A 27,693-nucleotide genomic window follows, 5' to 3' on the forward strand; every position below is an offset into this window, starting at 1 on the left:
AGATGGAATAAAAAAATAATATAGATGCCTGCTTGCTCGTGTTGTATGTGCTCCGGACTGTCGTCTCGATTGACCCGTGTTCGAACACTACCAGCCGCCATGCCCTCTCCATTCGCGGGAGGCTTTTGCTATTACTAGTATGTAATAATCTTTGATCTTTGAGTTCAGGTGAAGTTTATAAAAGGGAGAGGACGGGTTTTTTTTGACAGTCGAGGTCGGAGGCTGAAAGACCGGAGGACGCGTTTTTATTGTAGTTTTGAAGTGAGTTGTAGTTTGAGTTGTTTAGCATCTTATTATTTCACTCGTGTTTCTACATTTATCGATACTGATCCGAAATAGGTAAATCAAACTACAATATTTTACTAATTTTAGAATGATGGCTGCCCCACGGCTAAGTATGAGTAGTAACGGGTCAACAAATCGAAATATGTTTTCTGAAATCAGGTACACACGTTGAAAAGTGGACTTAATGGCGCCATATTATTTTTGTTTGTTACAGGTGAGCACCGAGGGCGTGGTCACGTGGGCCACCAGCCCGCAGGCGCTGCCCAATGTGACGCTCTGCCCGCAGTGTGGCTACGAGTACGTCCTGGTGACGTCGGACGGTTACGTGGAGGCGGTGACGTACAACGTCTTCACGCCGGCCGTCAAGATGGCGGTCAATGACGTCATCATCACGTGGTTTGTCAACTGAAGAGAAGGAGATCCAGAACTTGACTATTTATTCCAAATCGAGGTTGTGTCAATTTAGGATGTAAAAACCCTATTAGTTCAATAATTAAACAAATTAGTCTCTTTGAGAGACGTGATATATATATATATATATATATATATATATGGAGTGTGTGTGTGTGTGTGTGGAGTGTTTGTGTATGTATTGGCTGATGCATTGTGATGTAACCACGAGTAAGTCTGTCAGGTGAAGTTTATAAAAGGCAGAGGACGTTTTTTTTGGGCAGTCGAGGTCGGAGGCTGAAAGACCGGAGGACGTGTTTTTGTTCTAGTTTTAAAGTGAGTTGTAGTTTGAGTTGTTTAGCATCTTATTATTTCACTCCTGTTTCTACATTTATCTATCTATTCAATAAAAGTTACGTTCGATTTTATTCAATAAAAAGTTTGATCAAGTTTTGTTCAATTTTTGCATTAAAACAAACTGACAGAGAAGAGAGCACCTGGTTGCCATCGGCTTCAGAACGAGACAGCTGGAGGTCAATTACAGAGGTCGCGGGATAACATTTGAGACCAAAAGAAAATCCGCTGCCGAGGACAGACGTAGACGGCGAAAAGAAAATCGACCACTTTGGTTTGGCCTATGCCTGCGTTGGTTGTAGCAAAATATGTAGGTCACAGCTGGGGCTGCGTAGTCATGGGAAATACTGCAATCCTCATTACTCTTCGGACTTGAAGACAAGCTTTAATATTATTAAAACAAAAGAATACGCCAACATCGATTTAGTTGGACTACCTGGCTAGAACTACAACACAACAATGACTAAGTTACCAAGGTGTTCTAATGGGTTGAAAATTTAAATATAATCTTGTATTATAATCTTCTTATCATGTGACTTACTATAACTCTATCAGTGTTATAGGATTCCCTTAGTGAGGAAGATCTGTTCTACTTTATATTTTAGTTTGTTTATGGGCTGTTTGTAAAAAAAAAAAATGTTTTACATGTTTCGTATATTCCTTCAGAGTTGAAGATAATCTACTTCCTAGTCCAAACCTCCCGCAGGACATCGGAGGATGGCAGCGGGTGGGTATAAACCCGACGCAATTAAGAGTACCAAAAAAAACTGTCCAGCACGCATACCGCACGACCAGGCAGCTATCCTGACCAGGCAATCATCCATATAGTAATCGTTTGCTGATTAGTTAAATTCTGATTAGTATGATTTACAGATATCAAGATATCAACTGTTATATTTTAGGAGCAACTACACACAATTTCGTATCGAAATTGAAGAAAACAGGTCTCGTATTTAAGGAGGCCAACTAGAACAACTCTTTTGACGTTACATCTGTATAAGGGCTTATATAAGATAAAACAGGGAAATATCAGTAGTTTGCTTAAACTGTAACCATTTAATTCAAGAAAACAATAACCGGAGCAAAGACACATTTGAGCTTTATAGATTGCAATAAAAGAATGTTCGCATTAGACTAGATGCATAATATTAGTAATTTTAAAATCTCTAAATTTAGAGACACTTCTGCACCAGTGGCGTCGGAGGATATTCCAGCTACCGTCGCCTCAGCGTGGCGCCTCCGTGGATACGTCCGCCAGGGGATGCGGATAGGCTAAGAATGGTAGCGCACATAGCTCTCAGTGAGCTACCACTCGTACGGTCGAGAGACTGTACACTGCACGTGGTAGGGATGTAACAAAGGCTCGCTAACCCGTCCAACACCCCCACTGATTCGTTCCCCAACGGGGGCCATACGCGCTGTGATGGACCCTCGCACGGGTTCGGTGGGACATAATAGGCATACGAAAGGCCCCCACGCAGGCTCGGCCTCCGGCCTCGCACGAGAGGGGGATACTCGTGTGGGGCTCAAGGGGGTCGTGTCCAGCGACATACCGGACGAGAGTGCATGATCGTTTCGGATAAGGCGGGATTTCGGACAGAGGGATTGGTGAAGAGCCGATGCCTCATCCTGGCCATGGATAAAAGCCTTTCCTTGGTCAAGAGGTCCATAAAAGGGAACCGGAAGTTCTCGGACCTTCAGGACATCTGTAACAGCACCAGTGGTGTAGCTAGGGATTTGGGTGCCCGGGGCCCTTGCATTTTGAGATTCGACAACATGACATGAGATAAAGTACTTTATAAGTTTAAAGTCCTATTGGTAAAGTATACAAGTAAAATTAACACAAAATAATGATTATGACTATTTTAATTTTCTTCTTCTTCTTCATCGTTCTCATTGTTATGTTGGAGTGTTCAGATGACTAGACCAATACATGAGATGAACTGCGCAGTGGTTTCCAAATCAGGGAGCTCTCCATATAGTTTTCTTTCTATTGGGGTGATTTGGGGCCAATGTCTTATACGGGCCTCTTGGTAGAGAGAGCAGTTTTGGAGGACGTGGTCGGCATTTTCTGGTGATACTCCACATGGGCAGATTTCACTGGTTCCAATTTTGAGCTTCCGGAACATGTGTTGTCGCATTCTGTTGTGTCCGGTCCTGAGTCGAAAGATTAGACGTTGGTCTTGTCGGGATAGCTTATAGTAAGCATCATCTTTCTTGTGATTTGGATGGGAGCTCGTCCATTTCTCATTTAACTATTTTAATGAATAATAGGCCTACCGTTTGTTTTTTGGTGAGATAGGCCTTATGCACAATAGACAAATCCGATTCATATCGCCTCACTTTCTGTGCAACAAAGGCATCTTTGTGTTTCCCAAACTTTTGACCTATGTGTACCCCTTATATAATTTTTGTAATGCTGAGTACCCCTCCCCACCCCCCCCCCCCCCCAACCCACATACACTTTAATTTATTAACAGAACATAATAAATGGGTATTTAAAAAATAAGCATAATATCCCCTCCAAAATCTTCCCGTACCCCTGGCGTACCCCACTTTGGGAACCACTGATCTAGATCAATGTTGATTTGTATTTTTGACTCCACGTGAATAGCAAGATCACATGGCAGTTGCGTAATATTTAATATAAAAAAAAATTCCGACATTCACTTGGTGGACCCTTAAGTGGGGGCCCGGGGAGTCTTTCAAATTTGGCACATAACGGCACATTTCTCATTCCATATGCTAGAACTAATTCAAACAAGTGCTTTTTCTTTTCTAGTGCCATTAGAGCATGGAGAGGGTTGCCTGAATCAGCCAGGAAAACCCTAACTTGGTAGAGTTTAAGTTTCCAATGTATTTAGCGTTTTAAAAAAAAAATGGTCCATGTATTGTCTTTGATATTGAATAACTGTGCAAAGTTTCAACTTCATCCAGTAATGGGAAGTGGGAGAAATACCGAGTACCAGACAAACAGACTGACAGAATTTCATATGAGCTTTTGTAAATATGCATCTATCTTCTCCCACTCGAGAGAATATAGGAAACAAAACGGTTGTCTTTGTTTTGTCAAAGGGTGGAAAGATCTTAAAGAAGAAAATTAATTTTTCAAATATAACTAGAATTCAAAACCCTTTATAATACTTGACCCAAGTAAAAGTCATTTCTCGAATTAACATAAGGTATAAGGTTAACCACATGAACACTGATATGTAATTTTTTTCTGAAGCAAATAATTTAAAAGAAATGTGTTATAGCTCCTAACCTCAGAATACTTTTTCTTTAGTTTTCTTTATAAGCTTATATGGACATGACGAGGTGGCCGAGTGGTTAAGGCGATGGACTGCTAATCCATTGGGGTCTCCCCGCGTGGGTTCGAATCCCATCCTCGTCGACCATTTTTCTTTTGCGTGAAAATCAATTCAGACTATGATGAGGAAATGTAAACGACCATTTTTTTTTTTTTTAGTAATAAAATTGATAGCCTTGCATCAAAGAAAGCAATTAAATCAATCAATTTGAAATCAATCTTGTGTATTTCGTTACAAATGCGCATTTTTGTTTCTTTGAAGCTCAGTTGGAGATGCGAGGTTGAAAAGGATTTAAAAAAAAAATAAAAATCAATGTATGAACGTCAACGATAGAGTGCGGATAGCCAGTGCCGGTTTTAGTAAGTCCGTTCCCTGTTCGAACTTCAATAAAAAATGCACTTTTTGATAATGTTGAAACAGACCTAAGGAGGCAACTCAACGAAGACAAGTGTTTATTTACTGGATATCACAAACACATAGTAACATGGTCTTAGGGCCGGCCTTAGGCCACTGCAACATGAAAGGCGAGACAGTAGAACCCATCCTCTGAAACAAATAATCTCACGACTCTATAAACAGGGCTCTATCTTTCTATCTCCGATGTGTATGCAGGACCGGCCTTGGATAATAGGAGGCCATAGGCGAAGTGAATTTGGTGGGCCTAAATTAAAAAAAAAAAATTAAAAGAAACAGCAAGAAAAAAATATAAGTGGCAATTTATTAAAACCTTGCCGTCTATATCTAGATCGAAATAATTAGAACTAGCCGACCCGCGGCGTAGCATACATATTCATATTCAGTGACGGGTGAACACTTCCTGATAGCCACAGTTGTCCGAATAGGGTGGGTTTGGGCAAACGACTGTGCGCATGCCTTGCGAGCGAGGAAGGCGCGGGTGCCGGAGGGAGGGGGCGGAACGAGGGTTAGAGAGTCGGCGAGTGGTGTCCCGCACTTTCATAGGACCCGCGCTAATTCTAGGTGCATAACTTATTAAATTAACCCATTGTATAACTTATAAAAGATTTCCCGCGGCCTCCTGTCGATTTACCAGGAGCTCCTGGAAATCTACTGAAATTGCAAAATATACGAAAAAGTCCTGGAAATATCCGGAAATTATTAAAATCTTTAAAAAAACTCATACGAATCTCCTTAAATATATATATAAAAAAAATTGTCATTTTGGGGTGTCATTCAATAAGGAAAATGCCACTCCTACGCGCGACAAAAAAAAAACAAACGGCATTATCCTTAAATTGTTTAATCTGATGAAAAAAACTTCTCGCGCCTCAAACTAATGAAGAATTACTTTAATTCAACAATTCTCGTAGATAGATTGAAACATTTGTTAATTCTTGCTATTGAGCGTGATCTATGTAGGAAATAGAATTTTTATGATACATAGTATGACTTCGCTACACTCAAGGCTCGTAAAGTAATTCTGTACGTAGTAAAGAATGAATAAAATGCATAGACGAATTTATTTTCTAATTACTTTAGTTCAACAATTATCGTAGATAGATTGAAACATTAGGTAATATTTGTTATTGAGCGTGATCTATGTAGGAAATAAAATTTTCATGATACACTGTATGACTTTGCTACACGCAAGGCTCGTAAAGTAATTCTGTACGTAGTAAAGAATGAATAAAATGCGTAGACGAATTTATTTTCTAATTCAAACTCTTAAATTTCACTTATTGTCCGCTTCCCTACCAAAACTTGGCCCCGCGAAATCCGTTTCGAATAGGGCCCCATAATGCTTAAGTCCGGCCCTGCTATTTAGTGTTTATAAAATGATTGTTTGTAAAATTATTGTTTGTAAAATGTTTTACATGTTTCGGATGTTCCTTCAGAGTTGAAGATGGGAGCGGGCAGGGTTTGACAGTCCAGCGCGCAGCCATCCGTAGCGACGTGTGAATGTTCTCCCCCTCTCCCCCTTGTTATTTCGTGGGGTGACTATCCGCAGAAATAAGAGAGTGATCTTTCCTTTACTTCTTGTTTAAACTCTTGAGGGAAGAAGAGAATTATATATATAGATATTCTTAAATCGAAATTTCCGAAGTAGAAACAGATATTGACTAGTAAAGTCATAGTGCTCTAGAATGTTTGAGATCGGATCCAGGTTTAGGTATTTTTTCTATAAATTGGAGGCCCTAGTCAGCTGCCTAGTTTGCCAAAAGGCCGGCCCTGGTGTATGTATGAGTGTGTGTGTTTTTTTGATTATCATTAAAATAGAATCAATGCTGACCACGGAACGGGTGAAGAAAAAAAAAATGGACCAAGTTTGAACAAATAATTGTAATAACTGAAATATTCCATATTTGCCTTTGATGTTGCGTGCTTTGGAATGAAAGCAATGTGACCTACTTTGAAATCCACAACATTATTTAAACCATAGAGCTATAGATCTACGTAAATTTGTGTCCTTTTTTTGTCCTGTTTTGTACATGTCGAGATATGGCTAAGAATGTTCAACTTTTTATGATGTTTATTGTCGATTTTTACGATTAATATTCGATTCCAGACAATGTCAAGGACGCTAAATAAAAAAAAAAACAACTCTATTGCCAAAAAGAATAAAACAAGCAAATTAAAAAAATACTTTTGAAAAAAGGCTTCTCTAAAAGGAAGAGCTCCACAATTACAGCTATGTCTTTCAATAATGTAGAAGTTATATCCCTTTCTGGATGACAGAGTAATTAATGTCCATTAATTAATTGACTTATTGGTTAGCTTTTAGTCGATTCGTGTTTTGATAGGTACAATAAATACTTGTTTAAAGTTTAAAATTAATACAAGAATAGGCGCGGGAGAAATTACGTGGACAAACCAAAATATTTAGCCATATCTCTTAATACTGAAGAATTACTTTCCCTTGCTGGTATCAAACAAATAATGAAATACACCAGTAATTAGTTGGTAAATATTTTTCTTAATTGATTCATGCATGTTTTTTGCCAATGAGTATCCACTACGTAAATTGCAACTTCATCCGACAATGTGTGTAAAGCGTTCAAACTTTTAACCAGACAGACAGACAAGAGTTTATATAAGCTTTGTCACAAGAAAAAAAAATATATATACAATTTTGCTACGTAAGGTGCTAAGACTTTTGATTTGGGCAAAATGTTATCGAAGACCTTCCAAATTACTTAGGGAATCAATACTTCCTATTTTCTGTGCACCGGGAACACTATTTAGCTATTTATAGTTATTCGTCATAGATAACAATGTCCAATACAAACACTTGATTTTTAACTATCATTGAAATGTGGGTATTGAACGATTCGGAACCGTTTCAATCATTTCGATAGGCGTCATTCAAATGCTTTTGTAAAAACAAAATGTTTAATTGTTGAGATCACAAACCTTTGAACGTTTCATGCCTGCCAGTACATTCACCTTCACATATTCGTTAGTAGGTCTTTCTCCATTCCTCACTGTTTTATGCGGGCCTTAGTTTGGGTATTACTGATCTAGTGGATTGGATTTAGACAGCTGCAGAGTGAATACATAAACAATGTAATATCTAAAGATAACAACAAAAACCTATGGTCATACATTAAGTCTAAGAAAATGGAAACAACAGGCGTAGCGCCATTAAAAGATGAACATAACATAATACATAATGATAATGAAACTAAAGCAAACATTCTAAACAAATACTTTGCATCAGCATTCTCAGCCCCAGGAGACAAAGACATATTACTGAATTTGAACCAAGTAGACAACATAGAAGATATAGTAGTACAAGAAAATGGAATTCAAAAACTATTAGCCAACACCAAACCAAATAAAGCTTCTGGACCTGATGGTATTCCAGCTAGATTACTCAAAGAACTAAGTAATGAGCTAGCCACAGTGTTCAAAATACTCTTTCAGGCTTCACTTAACCAGGGCAGAGTACCAAAGGACTGGAAAGAAGCTAATGTCACCCCCCTATTTAAAAAAGGAGAAAAATCTGACCCAGGAAACTACAGACCAGTATCACTTACCAGCATCACATGTAAAATCCTAGAACACATAATATGTAGCAACATCATAAACCACTTAGACAAACATAATGTCCTCACACCATACCAACATGGCTTTAGGAAATATAGATCATGTGAAACACAACTAATAGGACTAATTGATGATTTTTCAAAAGGTTTAGATAATAGTGAACAAATAGATGCTATCTTACTAGATTTTTCTAAGGCTTTTGACAAAGTTCACCACCATAGTTTGCTTAAAAAATTAAAATATTTCGGCATTAATGGTCCACTGCATCAGTGGATTAAAGACTTTCTGATAGGGAGAGAACAAACTGTAATAATAAATGGCTCTAAATCAACACCGATAACAGTAAACTCAGGTGTACCTCAAGGAACAGTCTTGGGTCCACTACTATTTTTAATTTACATAAATGATTTACCAAATTGCATTAGTTCAGGAACAAAAGTCAGATTATTTGCAGACGATTGCATAATACATAGAACAATAAAAACAACACAAGACACAGATATTTTACAAAGAGAATTAGATGAATTACAGAAATGGGAATCAAATTGGAGCATGTCTTTCCACCCAGAAAAATGTCAGTTGTTAAGAGTAACAAAAAAACTAAAACAAATTAATTCCACTTATCTTATTCATGGCAAACCAGTAACACAGACTAAAAACGCAAAATACCTAGGTGTTATAATAAATGAAAAACTGTCATGGAATCCACATATTGATGAAACTACAAAAAAATCAAACAAAGCATTAGGATTTATTAAAAGAAATTTCTATAAATCAAATAAGAACATAAAACTAAAATGTTATTTAACCTTGGTTAGGCCAATAATAGAATATGCATCCTCTGTTTGGGACCCCTCAACTCAAGAAAACATTAAGAAACTAGAACAGACACAAAATAGAGCAGTGCGATTCATAACAAACGAATATTCACATTTGACTAGAGTAACACCTTTAGTAAAATCACTAAATTTAGAAAGCCTTCAGGACAGAAGGCTCAAAAGTAAAGTAGCAATCATACATAAAACACTGAACCATAATCTTCAAATACAAAAACAAAATTTAATAAAATACTCTGAAAGACACAAAGATAAAGGCACATTCCTCGTCCCATATGCTAGGACAAATTTGTACAAATACTCCTTCTTCCCTAGTGCTATTAGAGCATGGAATGGGTTGCCTGAGCTAGCCAGGAAAACCAGTGACTTGGCAGAATTTAAGTCATTGGTTAATATGCATGACTAAATGCATGACGCGTAGGACGTAATCATCTTCTTTTTTGAAGTAACGTCTGTATTATATAAGATAAGATAAGATAGACCTATGCCAAACATGGAAAATGTTCCCATCCCATTTTTTAAAATTTCGCAACGAAAATAAAGTACATACATATTAAACATAAATATGTAGCAGCACCAGGGACCAAGTTTTTAAATGAGAGAAAGTAGTGAATTAAATGCGACGAAAATAAGGGACTGCGCCTACCAAGGCTCAAACCAGTGACCCTGGAAACGAATACACCGCGATAACGCACTAAGCGAAATTAACCTCTAGACCATCGGAATGTCCGAAAATACATTCTTCTAGTCCAGAGTTATTTCACTCGTATGCAAATTACCACCCCAATGGTCAAAAGTAGTGTGAAAAGTAGTGTGAAAAGTAGTGTGAAAATGGGTTTACCCGTTCAGCTCAAATATTCATATCAAATATAAAAAAAAAAACAAACTGAAAACGGGTTTACCCGATTTGTTTTTAAAAAGTTTCGTACTTTAATAGAGACACAATTAGGTACTTTTTGTTTATTTGTGGGTCCTACGGTTGTGGGAGGGAAATTAAACATACACTACAGTCTCTGCTATGATCTAAGGAACATTTATCAAGTAAAACGGTATTGATTTTATTCGGTAAAAAAAATACATACATACAAACGTCTTACTTTCTGCTTCATATTATAGAAGATGAATGTAATGATCTATTAGCTTTTAATACAGCTTGTTTACTTTATGTTAAGGTTTCCCTTTCAAGTTCAACATTATACAATATAGTATCTTACTTGAAACTTCAAATAACTAGCAGATAACAAAATATTGTGTTTTAATATTGCCCCCCCCCCCCCTTTGCCACCATAGCACTCATTGTATCCGCCCCTGTACGTGAATGTACCAATAAAAGAAATGTCGAAAGAGTTAATTATCTGATAATCCTAATAGTGTTATGTACTATCGAGTGTCTTAACGTAAAGAATTATAAAGGAAAAAAAAAAAACAACTAAAAAGACTATCACACCAATGAAGGATAAACTATTGCGGCACTTGGGCTCATTTTCATGACACAGTGTGTTGACAAAACGCTAATAAAATAAGAAGATTGATGAATAGCTATCTGAAACTTGGCAGAAACCTGCCCAATATGTTTACCTATCATACAAAAAAAATATTTTAGTTAAATAGTAATGGGAATGGTAACAGTACTATAATTGTCTATATGGCATTAGTAAAAAAAACTACTAAGTAGGTACCTCATACTGACTCATGGTAATCGATATTTTGATTATTGAATACAACAATGACATTCGGTACACATACAGAACCATAATGTATCTATTAGAAAACCTTTTTTTTTTAAAGTTATCTCTTATAGGACAGCTTATATAGGACAGCTTATATAGGACAGCTTATATAGGACAGCTTATATAAGATTTTTAAATGAGCTCAATTTTTAGCTATATTTTGCTAAATACTGAGAGTTAAAAACAAACTGAGCAAATAATGTTACCGAATATCTAAGGAACCTAAAACCATTCACACCAAGTGCGCATCTTTTATATTAAAAGCATAATCGATTTCAAACCCAAGCCTATGTAAAAAAAATTATGAAAAAAAAACGATCTCAACTTTTCATGCCATTTTTTTTATTCGCATTTCCGGGATTCTCACATACCTACCATTGTGATAGACCTCTATGATGACAATGGTACTCCAGTGCCAGCTTTGTTTTGATTGATGACGTCGACAACGACTCATAACAAATACTCAATTAGGTTGACCTATTTTAAATTGATTGCCGTTGAACGATCAAAGAATTACAATGATCTCTGATCTCAAACTGAAAATCTACACAGTCTCACAATGGTATGGTATTCAACTTGTGCCATATCTAGATCTAGATAACAATAGTTATTGATTACTGAAAAACCAAGACATGGACATTAAAAACCCCAAAATTAACTAAAAAAAACACACAAAAAAAAAACGCACTTTAAAAAAAAACACACTTCTTTCAATTAAAAAAAAACAGAATTTAAAAAAATGGGTAAATCACCAACAAAGGTCTACTATTTATTCATAAGGATGTTTGAGAACAAATTTAGAACCGCGGATAAATATTTATTCACCTTATGCATACACTTGTTTTTTATTAGCAGAAGTGTTTGCAAATCGAAGCTAAATATTGTTGAATTTGAAATTAGAGAAGGTGAAAAGAGATGTAGGCCAGTGTCTTACTAATAAAAGTAATAAACCTACCCAATAATTCAGCCTAACAGTTAGGGTTCGATAAATGAGATGCATCTGGGCTACATTCTATGTCAGGACCATTAAGACTAAATTTACTTATTTAATTGAGCTGCATTCTGTCATAACCATAAAAACTTGTGTTTGTAATTTGGGAATAAAATATATTTTAATTTCGGTTATTGGTTAACATGAATGACTAGATGCATGACGTGTAGAACGTAATAATCTTCTTTTTTGAAGTAACATCCCTATTTTATAAGATAAGATAAGATGAAATCTTTTTACTTTCAGTAAATATGTAACGAAGAAAAACATTACACAGTAGTTTCTAAACATTAACTTTGAAAATTGCACAGTAGAATGTTAATTATCCGCATTTGAGTCTTGACTATATTGTGGGTGCCTTCTAAAGATGTTCGCAACTAAACCTTTCCATTCTTCCTGATTTGAAGTTAGAGTAACAAGAGTCAGAACAATCCTCTCTTCATGTTTTCGAACTATCATTTATTCTTGTGATTTGATTGAGAACTCCTCTTCCCCTTCCCATCCCTCCCCCCCCAGGAGTTGCCAATACAAGCTTTAAAGTTAACGCCATGTTACGCTGGAGTGGTATATACCTTCTTACTTTTGGAATTTTGACAGCTGTACTGTTTTCAGATTCTATTTGTGGCGGCTCAGTGTTCAAAATAAAACCCCCAGTGAATGGTTATCAAGCAGAAATTATGTCCTGCACAACAGATAAAGTAGCCAGGACAGACAAAGTACAAGAACCAATCGGTGTGGTGAGTCATATCCACTGTGCTCAATTCTGCGCCAAAGAGTTACCGTGTGACCTGGCTCTGTATCAGACGTTCGCAAATGGCTCTAAGTCCTGCACTTTGTTACAACAGTTAAACTTGAGTAACTCAAGTGGTAGAGTTGACTTCTCCTCGTCTGTGAAATGTTCTTTAATACTCTCCAACCCTTGTCTTAACGGAGGACTGCTGGAAAACGAAATATGTGTTTGTAAACCTGAGTTTTCTGGTGAGTTCACTTTTTAAAAAATCCAATACATTCTTTCTGGTAAGCAATTTTGTTTTAAGCAATGTGATAAAAGAATAATTATGAAATTAATACCAGCAGAATCTTATATAGTGTCCGTTACTTAATGTGAAAGTTCATACATTTTTGGTCAATCACATCTCAACTATCAAATATCTCTGAGATCATGGTACATATATTAATTATGTTACTGTGAGGTTGAAGTTATAGAGATCTAGATCATTGCTAATACAGAATCATCATGATGCAATGACGTTTTGAGAAACGTAATGTATACCAATACAAATGTAAACCATTTTAAACTGAATACTCTTTACAAAGCTTATATCAACTCACTTTGTCTGTCTGTCTGTCTTGTAAAAAGTCTGTCTGGTAAAAAGTTTGTACAGGTTATTTCTCCGACAACCAATCTCGGATCAAGCTGAAAATTTGCGCAATCGTTTCTTTTACCTGCCAACACAAGAATAAAAAAAAAATTAACCAATTAGTTAATTAACTATTTGTAATAAATTATTTTTTTTGGGGGGGTATTTCCAACAATTGTACTTGACTGAAGTGGTGGCATAAGACTAAGACTAAGACTGTTTTATTGATCCTTAAGGAGATTTGTTGTGATTACAAGGACTCTTTTCTCATATAAAGACAACACAACAGAAACATACACATAAATACAACAGACAACATAGAGCAGTGATGCCCAATCTAATTCAATCTGCGGGCCATTTTAATTTTTAACAATAGTGTCGCGGGCCACATGATGGAAAAGATAAAGAGACAAATGAAATTGACCTGAAACTATTTTATTTCAAACCCGAGGATCTAGTACTTACATTGAATTATTGGGATATTTGAATTTTCTCTTTACACTTAAAAAAAATGGCTTAAGTTCTGTTTATATTTTGCTGTTTTTGTTTTTTAAAAACAGCCAGACTTTCTTTATAAACACAAATATGTTGGCTAGCATTGGTATCATGTGCTACAAAAAAAGTAAAGATCCGTTCACTTTTCCTAGTAGATTCTATAGTACTATTTCATGAACGCACTAATGTTAAATGCCTTGGTAGTAATCCATTAAAAAAGACTAAATTACCCTAACGTAGGTAAAGATAAATTTTGAACATGTTTTTAGGGGGAGGGGGGATTTTCTATATTTTTGTGCCGACGTTTCGGCGGGCCGGATGGAAGCACGTCGCGGGCCGGATCTGGCCCGCGGGCCGTATTTTGGGCATCACTGACATAGAGAGTTCATTGAGCGACTACACACATGCATCTTGGTCCTTTTCATGTTTCCTGATCAACGAGTGGCGTTGATATTCTGACCGAGTGAGGTATGAATGAGTATTTGTATCGCTCTGTTCTTGTTTTGATTGACATAGTCGCCCACTTCGCGACAACCTGACATAGTTCTGATGGAGCGGGTGGCCGTTGTCTTCCAAGATTTTTTCGATTTTCCTTAGACGCTTTTGTTCAAAAAGTTCCTTTAAATGTGGTAATGTTGTGAGTGTAATTTTTGATGCCCTTTTTAAGATGGTTTCTAGACGGCGCAACAGGTTAGATGAAGCGTTGCCTTGCCAAGTTATTCCGTATGTTAGCAATTTTGTATAAGCTGAATTATTTCCCTTTATAGGTCGCCGCTCATAATTAAAAAAAAATATATATATAAAATATTCTCTAGTCCGTTACTAGAAGTACCTTACAAGAGGAGTGGTAAGCACGTTGACCCGACGAGGCGTGACCCACGACTTCGAATTCAGGTCGCTCTCTTTTTTTTTGTTTGTAAAAGCTTTTAAAAACAATTTACGGTAAAAATCCACCCAGATCTCCCTTTCTTTCTCACCCCTTTTCTATCTTCCCAACTGGTCCAGACAAGTGATAGGATCATACCGTATCGAGAAAGGTAAAAGCATGAAATTGAGCTAAACAGAAATCATTGGTAAAAATATTTTTAATAACAAAGATTTATTGTTTTTGGTCTAGATCTATTACACATCTGATGACTTGACTCATACAAACTAATTGATACATTCACACTTCGTATCAGCTTTGCTTTTTTACAAGAAGTATTTTTCTATGTTTTGCTTGTGTATTTTTATTATCCCAAGGTGAGCGCTGTGAGTATGTGAACCCGCAGTGCTGCAATGGGAACTGGAATATTGTGTACACCTCCACATCCTTCAATCTGCCGCCTTACTACAGCAGAAATCTACTTCACCGCGCTAAACTGAGGTACACGGATGCCAGCCTTAACGTCAAGGCCGTTCTCAGGTCTGCACTAGTCATGACTTCCGCCACCGAAGAGTTCTCATTCCAGTCGCTTCAGACATTGGAGAAATCTTCGTGGAATTCCGTCGCTGCGAATCCTTCGAGGCGATTCATCCACTTCCGCGACGATGGCAGCTATCAAATCGCCAGCTTCAACCTGGCGAGAAATAGTTACACGAGTTTGACAGGCGCGGTCGACTTCGACCTCATCGTCCGGGATCCCATATACCTTCTCTCGGTCCCAAGCAATGCGTTAAACAGCGCGTACCTGACTGCAGCACTCTCTGAAGGTTTTGAGCACTACGAACAGACTACCACAGCTCTAAACGACTCCCAGAACATCGTATTTCAAATGACGGACGTTTACAAGACCACTGTGACCGGTCAGCATTTCACCGTCCCGCCCGAATGGTACAATTTCAAGTTGACCTGGACCAAATACATTGACGTTGCGAGAATTGCAATTGGTCAAGGGATGTTCACTAGCATTGAAAGAAACGCCGTTTCAGGCGCAAGCGCTATTCTAAACGTCTGCTGGATGCCACTCTCCTTGGACAAATCTGGTAAATTACAACCCAGAAAACTGGCCGGTTATTTGCAGAAAGGTCACAGTGTCAAGGTCTTTTTCGACAACGTTTACTACAACGTCATTGAGGTGGTCGAGTTCGAAGGTCAATTGCATTTCTTTTTAGCGCATCACATGACGAAGACAGGATTGGAACCTCTTGACGATCAGACATTCGGAGTGAAAAGCATCATCTCCTCGGAGGGAGTTTATCAAACATGCACCCATGTCCTGGAGGGAGAGACTGTGAAGGCTACGGCCACGGGCGTCACCTCAACTCTCGGATGGTTTGTGGACACGAAGACGTGGGCTCTTGTCTACTCGGTGTATTCTAATAAAAGGTAAACATAGCTGTTTACATTTGCAACACGTAGTATTCAACAGCTGTGTCAATGGTTTTAAGACATTGCTATTTTTTGCTGACCCTCAAAACATCTACCAGACCCCACTTTTTTCAGGATATTCTTTTAGGTTAGAACCTTTAATCTTATTACCTTATTTTTACCACACCAAACTCCAAGAATAAGTAAAGATCCCTTTCAGACGTTTTGATCTATAGGGTAGATGGTGTTAAGGTCATCTGTTTCTGTGGTCAACAGTTATCGAGCACAAAAACCAACTGCCTTTACTTTCCCCAACCAAAGTCAGGTACCCATTAGACTTGGATGGACTCACGGGCACACTAAAAAAAAAATTCGAAATCCCAGTGTTCACCGAGATTCGAACCCAGGATGCTATGTAGCTAAACTTGTTCGTTTTTCAAGGGTCTAGAGCAGTGTTTCCCAAACTTGTTTCCTGAAAGGAACACTTCGCTTTTTTTTTTAAAGATAGGCCTGATAGGCTACTAACAATTTAAAGAAAGTGTTTATTTCGTTTTAACATAGAAAGAATGTATTTAGAATGTATATAAGTTAAAAATATTTTATAAAAAGATTTAATAAATCGTAATTCAAATCATATGTCAAAAGTCCAACCCTCAATAGTAAGGAGAGAACACATTTGAACACATTCGAACACCTCTTTAAACACATTTGAACACCTCTTTGAAGCCTTGAATGAAAGATTGACCCTTGATAAAACCGTAAGTTAGAATGTTAGATGATCATTCAACAGGCCAGGTTCACACTGGACTATATCATCGTAAGAATAAGTTCATTGAATATTAACAATGTAACAATAATAATAGCATTAATATATCTCCGTGGCCTGTGGATTCATGTCGTCAGTCGGCCTTTTGTAAGCCTCCATGCACTAAGGCTCCGTACTGGGATTAATCCATTACAGCACGGTCCAGGTATCAGGCAGTGTTCTGTTGGGTTCGCTTGTCTCTCTACAAGACGAGACCCTCGCATTCACCACTTCTGTTTCAATGCTAGTCGTATCTTCGATTGTGTTTCTGAGCACCCTGCATTCGTAGAGGATGTGTTCAACGGTCAGTCGGCCTAACAATACAATAGTATCGGCAACACCTTCCACAACCGTCACGTCTCTTCTCTTTGAATGGATGGAGATAGAGTTATGGTTCTTGATAGTTTGTAGTTCATAGTTTCTGCCGTTTTACCTACCATAACGGACCACTTCGGGGGCCTAGTCTGAGTTTTTTATTTCCACACAAACCATCTTTGTAACCATGTTAGAAGCTAATTGGTTGTTCACTAATATCGTCCTGGTACTTATGTAACTATATTTATATCTGTGAAACCAATGTATATATATATATATATATAATGTTCGTCTGCTGCCTGTCACGTGACTCAGGGGCCAACTCTGGATACACATTCTCGGTCACAATTTTTAAAAGTTTGTTTTTTTCTCTCTACACGTGATTCGAATGTTCTTTCTCAATTAAAGATTATCACATCCTAGCCCAGACGTATCCTAGAAATGCTGGGAATGGCAATAGGTAGCGTTCAAACCCAGGACCATCTAGGCGACAGTCCAAAGCACTTATCACACGACCAGGCAGCCTCTATGTCTCAAGTGGACGCCCCAGTTTTCATCCGTTTTGTAAAATGTTCACATGTTTAGGATGTTCCTTCTGATTAAATAAACTAAATTCTAGTCCAAATCTCCCGCAGGACGACGGGGGATGGTAATGGGCAGGGTTCCAACCCGGGACCTTCCAGACCACAAAATGCAACTTTTGACTTCAACGTAGTTGTAGGCAGAATAAAAAAAGTGAATTCTATCTTCAATATACATCTCTTGTCTCTAATATACATTTCCAAACTTCCAAGGTTCTATATTACATGTATTCACATACTCCATAACCAGTATTCACAAGCATATATAATACAAGTTGAGATAACTCTCACAATCTTCACTCAAAGTAACACTACCTCTATTAATGACAGTGTACAGCCCGCGAGCTTTAGATTATCTCCCTTGCATCATTCATTCAGTGTCAATGCGGGCTCTCTCAGTGTCCTGGCGCAAGCAGTGCTGGACGGCAGAGATGTCCGTGTGTGGGTCAAGTGGCTACTGTACGACAAGTCCAGATATATGGAGACACAACAAAGTTCAGTAACTCCGTCAGGCAAGGTGATTTATATTATTTTTTTTTTTTGGAATTTTAAGTTTAAAGCTGAAGTTTGTATTAATCTATATTACGTAACATTTCATTTTCATTACCAAGTGCTTACATTAATGAGATTGTTTTGTAATTGTTACATGTCATTGAGGTTAGAGGCTTATTGAAGAGATATTAATATAAAAATCACACTATAATTGAAGATTTTCATCTATGGTGAATAACTTAACTCTTTTTTGGCTTCTCCTGTGTACAGAATATACGAGAGTTGATAATGTATGTATAAAAAAAAAAGAGACAATATTTCTTCACGCGTTTATTTTAGCACAAAGTATTATTCAAGGAACGCCTATAATTTATAAGATAAGTGGAAAACATAGTTATGTAAGGTTGTTATTGCCGGAAGTGGTATTGGAAATAAGAAGTCCACTACCTATATAATGCTTCCACCGGAATGAGTTTCAAATAGCCTCTGACAACCAGATCAACTAATCCTGAGTCTCATGTGGCTCGGACATCGTGTCCGGCGAAACAATTATCACTGACAGGAGACGTGGCAAAGGTGCTTGAACCAATACATTTCGGGAGGATCTCGTTTGGCTGGCTGCTCGGTAGAAGAAGGAAAACTCTAAATTGCTGCTATACTCAAACATGGGAGAGGCTTCGAGAGTCAGCTCTTGAGAAAAAAATCAGGATCCGGCGACCCCAAGACAGCTTGCAGCACATAGTGCTACACCTTGGCTGAACCCGCGACGTTAGCGTTTTCTTTGGACACATCGGGGCGTGGCGAGAGGGAAACTCCTGTGTGGGCAACATCGTTCTGTCCACAGCTCTCATTTCTTTGCGACTGAAGGAGGCCATAGAAAAATGGAAAACAGTTTGTAAAATCAAAGACTTACGCAGCATTAAATTAGGGTACATTTTACTTCGAGTAGTCGTTAAAAGAATTAAAACTACTCAAGTAAGGAACTCTTTATTGATCGCAAATCAAAGATAAAATAGATGAAGAAGAAAAAACACTTAAATGAGCAATTGATTTGTCTCTGAATAATCTGATACATTAGTATCGTCACCTGAGCTTAAATTTCTAAATGTTGTATTTTAAACCTCTGCTGCTAAGGAGGATGTACTTATAAATAACAAGTAATTGTTAAATATGTCTACGTGAAATCATGACACTTCAAATATCTTATTTATTTAATAACTCTTTCGTCCTGATAGAAGAGAAGAGGATTCTAGGAATGGAAATACAGAAAGATCTTAGAAGTCACTTACAATTACCGCATCACGAATGACGAGATTACAAACAGGATTAATACAGCAATTGGACCCCACGAAGACCTGCTGACAACTGTCAAAAAACGTAAACTCAAACTCTATGGCAGCATCACAAGGTCTTCAGGGCTCGCAAAGACATTCCTTCTGGAAACAGTACCAGGAAGAAGAAGAGAAGGAAGACAGAAAGCGATGGTAAGATAACATCAAAGAATGGACAGGCCTGTCATTGAAAGAGATTCTATCCAAGGCAAAGGACAGAGAGAAATAGAGAAATAAGGTGGACAGTTCTTGTATGGTGCCCCAACGGTCCAACAGACTAAGGGCGAAAGTCAATGTGATATAATAATATACTCCAATAGCTCGTTGCCACGTCGTACAGACCTGTGACGTGGCAACGAGCTATCGGTCTAAACTGCCCACAAGTTGTGACGTTGCAGGTCAGTGTTTAGGCCTTCACTAACGATTGGTCTCGGTGCAGGGCGGCGAGTTGTCTAGTCTGAAAGTGGACCGGCACTAAAACTAAACTCTGTGTGTGGCGGAGGCAAAGCCAAGGCCTGAGAAGTGCTGTGTAGTTTTGTTCTGCCCTCATGTACACAAATATCATCGTCCTTTCTGACTCCCCCTTGTTGAGTTGTCTCCCTTAAATTTAGAAATGATTTTTTTTTGCTTATGTGAGAGCAACGCATTTGACATAAATCGTTTTTTTTTTAAATAATTTAGTGATAAAATACATTTCAAGATCCGATCTGTTCCCTGCATCGTATATGGCTAAAGAGGCTAATCTTTGAGACCTAAGCACGGTCACTAGTTGTGACACTAAAATCACCAGGCGTTGCGGCGTTTTTAACTATTTTTTTCTTGCACTTGATGTGTCCATCATATGCGATCCAAGACCCCACATGGGCTTATCCTGTGCTTAGTTTCTCCCAACTGTTGATATTATGTTTGTAAGGCTTCGTGTCACACACACTATTTTTTTGTTATGCGTAAATTATTTTCAATATCTTTAGTTTCTTGTAATTATACACACTTTGAAAATGTGAAAGAGAGAGAGAGAGGGAGAGACAGACAGACAGAGAAAGAGAGAGAGACAGAGAGCATTACCAAAGCTTCAGATTCTGTTGTTGTTACAGGTTAGCACAGAGGGCGTGGTCACTTGGGACACAGTCCAGCTGGGAGCACCCAATGTGACGCTCAGTCCCGACTGCGGTTACAAGTACATCCTGGTGACGTCTGACGGCTACATGGAGACAGTGGTGTTCAACGTGTTTACACCAGCAACCAAAATGGTGGTCAGTAACGTCTTGATCACGTGGTTTGTCAATTAACGAGCACAAGATAGGCTTCAAGAGAACTCATCAACAAGTCTGCAGTCTCGAGAAATGTTTATTGTGTCATTAACCTGTTAATATCTCTCAATGGACCTCATTCACCAATCGTAAACAAACAACATTTAGCCACGTGGTGCTCTATCTCTTCTATATAATTTACGATCTCATGTTTAATTCATGATGGTTGTCACGTGACAGTTTTTTTCATTGTTTTATCAATAAGATCACGTGACTAAATGTTGTTTGTTTACGATTAGTGAATGAGGTTCATTCAAGCGAACAGTACATTTAACATAGTAAACAGTCTTGTAATACGGGGATATCTTTTCAACCATGATGTAATAATAACATGTGTAAAAGAAAAAGTAAGTTCCCCTTTTTTAGACCTTGCGATCTGTTTATTTGGTTTACGGTTAGCGAGCAGGGTGTCACGTGACAGCACAACCACCAGCTGCCTTTAGTTTAACTAACTAAAGTCAGGTACCCATTAGAACTGGGTGGACTCAAGGTTTTTCCCCAAAAAATCCCAAAATCCCAGTCTTCACCGAGATTCGAACCCAGGTTCGGAAGCCAAGCGCGTAATCACTCTGCCGCCGCGCCACCCAACATGTGTTGAACATACAAATTGATTTTAAATAAATAATTTAATGCTTGTCACGCTTGGAACTTTTTAAAAAATCATAATGTAGTAGAAAGAGATTGAATTGGGAACCCGAAGAAAAGTCACAGAGTGTACGAAGGACTAATTTTTTTGTTTTTGGCCTGGGCAGGGTGACTAGAGAAGTAAATGTGATTTACCTTTACCTTTACCTATCCCTTAGTCTGTTGGACCGTTGGGGCACCAGGCAAGATTTGTCGACCGTCTTTCTCCATTCCTCCCTTTTTTTTTTTTGCCTTGTTTAGAACCTCTCTCAATGGCAGGCCCGTCCATTCTTTAATCTTGTCCTCCCATCGCTTTTTCTGTCTGCCTCTTCTTCTTTTTTCCCCTGGCACTGTTCCCTGAAGGAAGATCTTTGCGAGCCCCGTAGATCTTGTAATGTGGCCAAAGGTTTTAAGCTTTCGTCTTTTTACAATAGTTAGCAGGTCGTCATGGGCTCCGATCGCTACAGTAACCCTGTCTCTGATTTCTTGGGTTGTGATGCGGTCTTTGAATGTGATGCCTAGGTACCTTCTGTAGCATCTCAATTCCATTGCTAGGAAATGTGATACTAGAATTAAAAAGCCCAAAATATGAGTGCGTGTTTGTGTCGGGGGCGTATATTGTATATACAATTCTCCTCTACCTGTGGAACCCCAACCGTTTGAGAACCACTGGTCTTAAGGAATGGCACTAAATCAGTTAGTTGCAGAAAAAGTAGGCTGGAATACCGTAGTAACCGTAGCTAATAGTCGTAACGCCTAGGGTGCTCAACTCCGATTGGTCCCTGAGGTTAATTACTGAAGTTTTTGGACTGCTATCAGCGTAAGTTTAAATCAGAGTTCCTTCTTTGGATTAATTGTCTTAAACATGGCACAAACTTCACCTTCTCAGATGTCTCCGATTTTAAAGCGCCAGGTGTCCGCCTTTACCCGTGAGACGATGCATACATAGTTTATAGTTGCCACCTATGTCGAATAGGTTTCGTCACTGCCACCGTGTCAGAGTTCCGTGTCGCAAAGGCGGCTCTATGGGTGGCGAGTAGGGCAACCGAATGCGGAATATTATAACGGTCATTTTCACCTAGAGTATAAAGAAATTCTTATGGGGGTATCGCGCCGTAAGTAAACATCAAATTTTAATTAACATATACAAGGGAACAAAGCGTTATTTGTAGTAAAAGTACTGTCGTCTTTCACACAATGCGGGCAGATGATGTAAAGGTCATCTGTTTCTGTGGCCAGCACAACGCCCAACTAATGTCAGGTGCCCATTAGAAATAGGTGGAGAGGCGCCCTAAAGATCCCGAAAAAAAAACAAAACAACCTCTCTTCACCAGGATGTGAACTCGGGACAGGTGGTTCGGAAACCAAGCGCTTTACCCCTCAGCCACCGCGTTATTATTGAGAGAAATAATCGCTGATCTTTCTTCTCAAATCAGCAAAAGCACTCAGATACCGTTCTCTAAAAACTAAACAAAAAAACACAAAAAAAATGAAGTCCGGATATTTAACGTTTTCCGGATAACTGACGTTCGGATAAACGACATTCTATTGCAGCAATTGGTGTACGAGTAGAGTTACAGCATTATCTAACCCTGTTGCTGGACTTGGTAGGCAGAGACGCGTGCCTTTTAGGAGAATGTTATAACAATGGAAGCATCTCCCCATTTACACCACTGACTAATTAGTGACTATAGCAACATACACACTCTTCTTCTTCACCTAGTCAGCAGTTCGCTGCTGAGCTGTGAGCTCTAATGCAGATACCATACACATATAGCTTCTCCTTCGTGATCAAAGATGAGCACATTTCTCATATCCTATGGGCTCGAAGATGACTGTTAAGTTCAATCCTTCTCTCAGCTTTCTGTTGGTTCGGCCCTGGCCATTCTTCTTGCTTCTAATCTCGAGACTCCGAGACTCACAGCTTCACGCCATGAGGAGCAATTGAGAGGTAGTGCTTCCCAGCCGTGAATGTCGATATCACATTCCTTGAAAGAACTCTTGAGGGTGTCTTTGTAGCGTTTGCATTGACCTCCATGGGAGCGCTTTCCTGCACGCAACTCCCCCTTACAGAAGTCGTTTGGGAAGGCGATTGTCTGGCATAAGGGCTACATGTCCAGCTTATTGAAGTTAGGACCTTTTTACTGTCGCATTGATACTGTTCATGTTGGACAGCTTTAAGATTACTGTGTCTGGTATGTGGTCGGACCAAAGCAATACATACATATAAATGCACACATAATGTAAAAACTATATTCTTACAACATACCATTGTGTCCTAGCTAGGATCTTGTGTGTTGTGTAAATCCTACAATACTTCAATTAGCTAGTCTAAACTAGCCAAGGGACATTACAATTAACAAGATAAACGAAGCCAAGATTTCTTACTCCTTTAAATGATGCATTTATTCACAACTGGGATGCTTGCCTCGTCTACTTATCCGACGTTACTTATCCACTATTCAACCTTCTCTAAGCTCTAGCTATCTTGTTCTCCCCATGGACGTCTATCGTGCAACGTTCGTCTGTCTGACAACGTCACTTCTATTAACGTCGCTGAAAAACAATTAAAAAAAATATTTTCAAAACTAACATACTCTCTAACTAAACTAGGTCACTACAATAGTTCTTTCTATTGTTTTTAACATACTCTCTTACTAAACTAGGTCACTACAATAGTTCTCTCTATTGTTTTTAACATACTCTCTAACTAAACTAGGTCACTACAATAGTTCTCTCTATTGTTTTTAACATACTCTCTAACTAAACTAGGTCACTACAATAGTTCTCTCTATTGTTTTTAACATACTCTCTTACTAAACTAGGTCACTACAATAGTTCTCTCTATTGTTTTTAACATACTCTCTTACTAAACTAGGTCACTACAATAGTTCTCTCTATTGTTTTTAACATACTCTCTAACTAAACTAGGTCACTACAATAGTTCTCTCTTTTGTTTTTAACATACTCTCTAACTAAACTAGGCCACTACAATAGTTCTCTCTATTGTTTCTAACATACTCTCTAACTAAACTAGGTCACTACAATAGTTCTCTTTATTTTGTTAAGAAAATATAGTAAGAAATAATGAAGCTGTTTACTCCGGACAAGATGGACAGCAGTTGCCTGGGATGTTGATTGGCTTTGCCTTATTATGACATTCTGGCCAATCGCAATTTATTTCACGGCAACGTATTTCCTTGGAGCTTGGTTCTCTGGAGAAAACATTGTCATCCTGCATACAAATCGAAATTGTTATGAAAATTAAATTAAAAAATTAAATTATAGCTTTTATATAGCGCTACTTTCATGCTTATAGCATGCTCAGAGCGCTATGGTCCAATCTCATTTGTGGACCAGTGGGGGAAGGAGGTATCTGGGAGAAGTTTTTCCGTGCTGCCTTTAGTAAGTACAACTTTTGCTCGAGTCTGGTGTCGAACCTCGAGCCCCCTTCATAGGTAGCTAAGCCGAGCCAAGCCCAATAAGTATAACCTAAGTCTTAAAAATCTGTATTACTTGTAACTTTAAAACGTATATTGCTTAGCACATTATGTGTTTAGCTCTTAAAAACGAGGCCGCTTAGCACTCAACAATAGGCTGTGTAGCACTTTGTAAATTAGGTTGTTTAGTGTAAAAGATGTATAAAAAGTTCCCCTTTCAGACCATAAGACCAATAGGACAGATGATGTTAAAGACATTTGTTTCTTTGTCGACGGTTAACGAGCAGGATGTCAAGTAGTCAGCACAACGACCAACCGCCTTTAATGTCCCCAACTTCAGTCGATTACAGTTGGGCGCCCTAAAAAATTCCGAAATTAAAAATCCCATTCTACACCAAGATTCAAACCCAGGACCTCAGGTTCGGATTAACCACTCAGCCACCGCGCCCCGGAAAAAAAATGTATAAATTGTAGTTTTTAAATTTAAAAAAAGTTAAAGTTTCCCCTTTCAGACCTTGTGGTCTATATGGCATCTGTTTCTGTGACCTACGGTTAACGAGGGTGTTATGTGGCCAGCACAACGACCAACGGCCTTTACTTTTCCCCAACTAATGTCAGGTACCCATTAGAGCTGGGTGGACTCAGAGGCGCCCGAAGATCCCGAAATTAAAAATCCCAGTCTTCACCAGGATTCGAACCCCGGACACCGGTTCGGAAGCCAAGCGCTTTACCGCTCAGCCACTTCGCCTCCTAGTTTTTAAATAGCTTTAATTAAAAAAAAATTAAATTACCTGACATACTTTATTCTTAGACTTTAACTTAGCAGCTCCAGCCATATTGTAGACGAAGGATAACAAAGCACAACAAGTAATGAGGATGGACAATTTCATTCCCTTCTGTATGCGGAATATGAAACGAAAATCCCATTTATTTACAATACATTGTATATCTAGAGATTAAATAACAGTTTCATTCTGATCTAACTGAACAAATTTTTTTTTTAATATATATAAAGGGGAGTGAACTGATCTGAAGCAGCTTGGGGTTAGGGCGTGGAGACGAAAGGCCCAGGAGAGATCTGAATGGAAGGATGTGTTAAAGCAGGCCAGAGCCCTCCATGGGCTGTAGCGCCACTGGGATGGATGGATGATATAGGAGTGAACTGAGCAAATTTCATTTTATGAAGGGGAGTGAACTGAACAAATTCCTTTTTATAAAGGGAAGTGAGACACACAGATTTTTTGGGGGTGGGGGAGTCATAAGAAGAACAACGTTATAAATATATATCAACCTTTATGCATTAATAAACATCTGAATTTTTAACAGCCCTCTGTTTCAAAACACTCTATTTAAAAACAAACAAACTATACATTTAACAACTCTCTATGTTTTTAACAACCTTTTATATTTCAAACAGCCTTCTAAATTGATAGCAACCCATCGATATGGTGATCAACCCACAAGGATAAAGCTGTCATTAATGAAGTGCTATCTACTTGTAAAATAGTTTTACCCAGCAGACTATTGATAACTTTCAAATTGTATAATAAAACTCCTTATTTTTGCAAAGCTGATATCAACTCATTCTGTCTGTCTGTCCGTCTGTCAGGTAAAAAGTGTGTGCACGTTATTTCTTCCACACCTATTCTCAAATTAAGTTGAAACTGCAAATTATTCATTGGCGTAGACAAGGATTAGGGTTAAAAAAAAGTATCAATTAGTCGATTAATTACAGGTAAATACTTTTTTAGTTTGATACCATAAAGGGAAATTAATCCTTCAGTATTCACATAAATGGCTAAGTTTGTAGGGCTTAGTCCCCCTAAATAATAGTTAACTCTCTTTCTCCTACAATCATTCTCCGATCAAGTTGATACCTTAATTAAATATTTATTAAAATTATAGCTTTTATATAGCGTTACTTTCATGCTTTTAGCATGCTCAGAGCGCTATGGTCCAATCTCATTTATGGACCAGTGGGGGGAGGGGGTATCTGGGAGAAAGTTTTTTCGAGTTGCCGCATGCTGACAACTGCTTGGAGCCACAGGTGAAAGCTGGGCTCTGAGTGGAGTCAGTGAGCTGCCCAAGGAGCCCGATTGCCCAGTCGACAGAGGTACTCCTTTTTCTACAAAACCCCATACACCCCAACAGACCCCATACACCCCAACAGAGCCCCATACACCCCAACAGAACCCCATACACCCCAACAGAACCCCATACACCCCAACAGAACCCCATACTACCCCTCAAAATTAATAACACTTATAATTGATAAGGCTAAACTCGCTAAACTAACCTGAATGTCTTCCTCCAGTAGTCACCGAATATGAGTGACAGAAATTCGCCAGCGTCAGCTAAGGTCTGTGCATTTAACTGTGCATTTAAACATGAATGTAATGTTGGTCCAACGAAATGTAGCTACGTCATCTCTATTATAAAAATCGATTAAACGAAAAAAAAAGGCAACTATTATTATAGGCTTTACAATTCTATAACATTACCTAACAATAATTATGGGTCCACGTAGATATCAATGTCCGCCTACTCCGACTCCTGAAATATATACATGCAAGTGAGACTGAATAGGCAGAATAAGACATTGCAAGTTATGTTATATTTTGGTGTCCAAATATAAAAAGTCAATGCCAAATAATGTAAATTTATTTTGTTGATACTTAGAGAAGTGTTTCCTTAACTTTGTTCCGCGGAAACCTAGTGCCTGACTAGGTGTTCCACGAGCTATACAG

The 27,693-nt window shown here is 38.4% G+C and overlaps 1 protein-coding gene, 1 long non-coding RNA gene and 1 other non-coding gene across 3 annotated transcripts in view; 2 read left to right on the plus strand and 1 right to left on the minus strand.

Moving 5' to 3' along the window:
* The window catches only part of LOC106071962 (probable imidazolonepropionase), a 207,720-nt gene that overhangs the window by 27,717 nt on the left and 152,310 nt on the right, over nt 1–27,693 (plus strand). The gene's annotated exons all lie outside the window — the stretch shown is intronic.
* Nucleotides 4,342–4,423, plus strand: Trnas-gcu (transfer RNA serine (anticodon GCU)). The gene has a single exon. It is a non-coding gene; the product is annotated as a tRNA-Ser (tRNA).
* On the minus strand, nt 24,608–27,397 carry LOC129925904 (uncharacterized). Its single transcript, XR_008777676.1, has 3 exons — nt 27,243–27,397; nt 25,738–25,842; nt 24,608–24,741 (listed from the first exon to the last, which is right to left on the minus strand). It is a non-coding gene; the product is annotated as an uncharacterized LOC129925904 (long non-coding RNA).

The sequence above is a fragment of the Biomphalaria glabrata genome, chromosome 4 (genome assembly GCF_947242115.1).
Source record: "Biomphalaria glabrata chromosome 4, xgBioGlab47.1, whole genome shotgun sequence".
Taxonomy (NCBI): domain Eukaryota; kingdom Metazoa; phylum Mollusca; class Gastropoda; family Planorbidae; genus Biomphalaria; species Biomphalaria glabrata.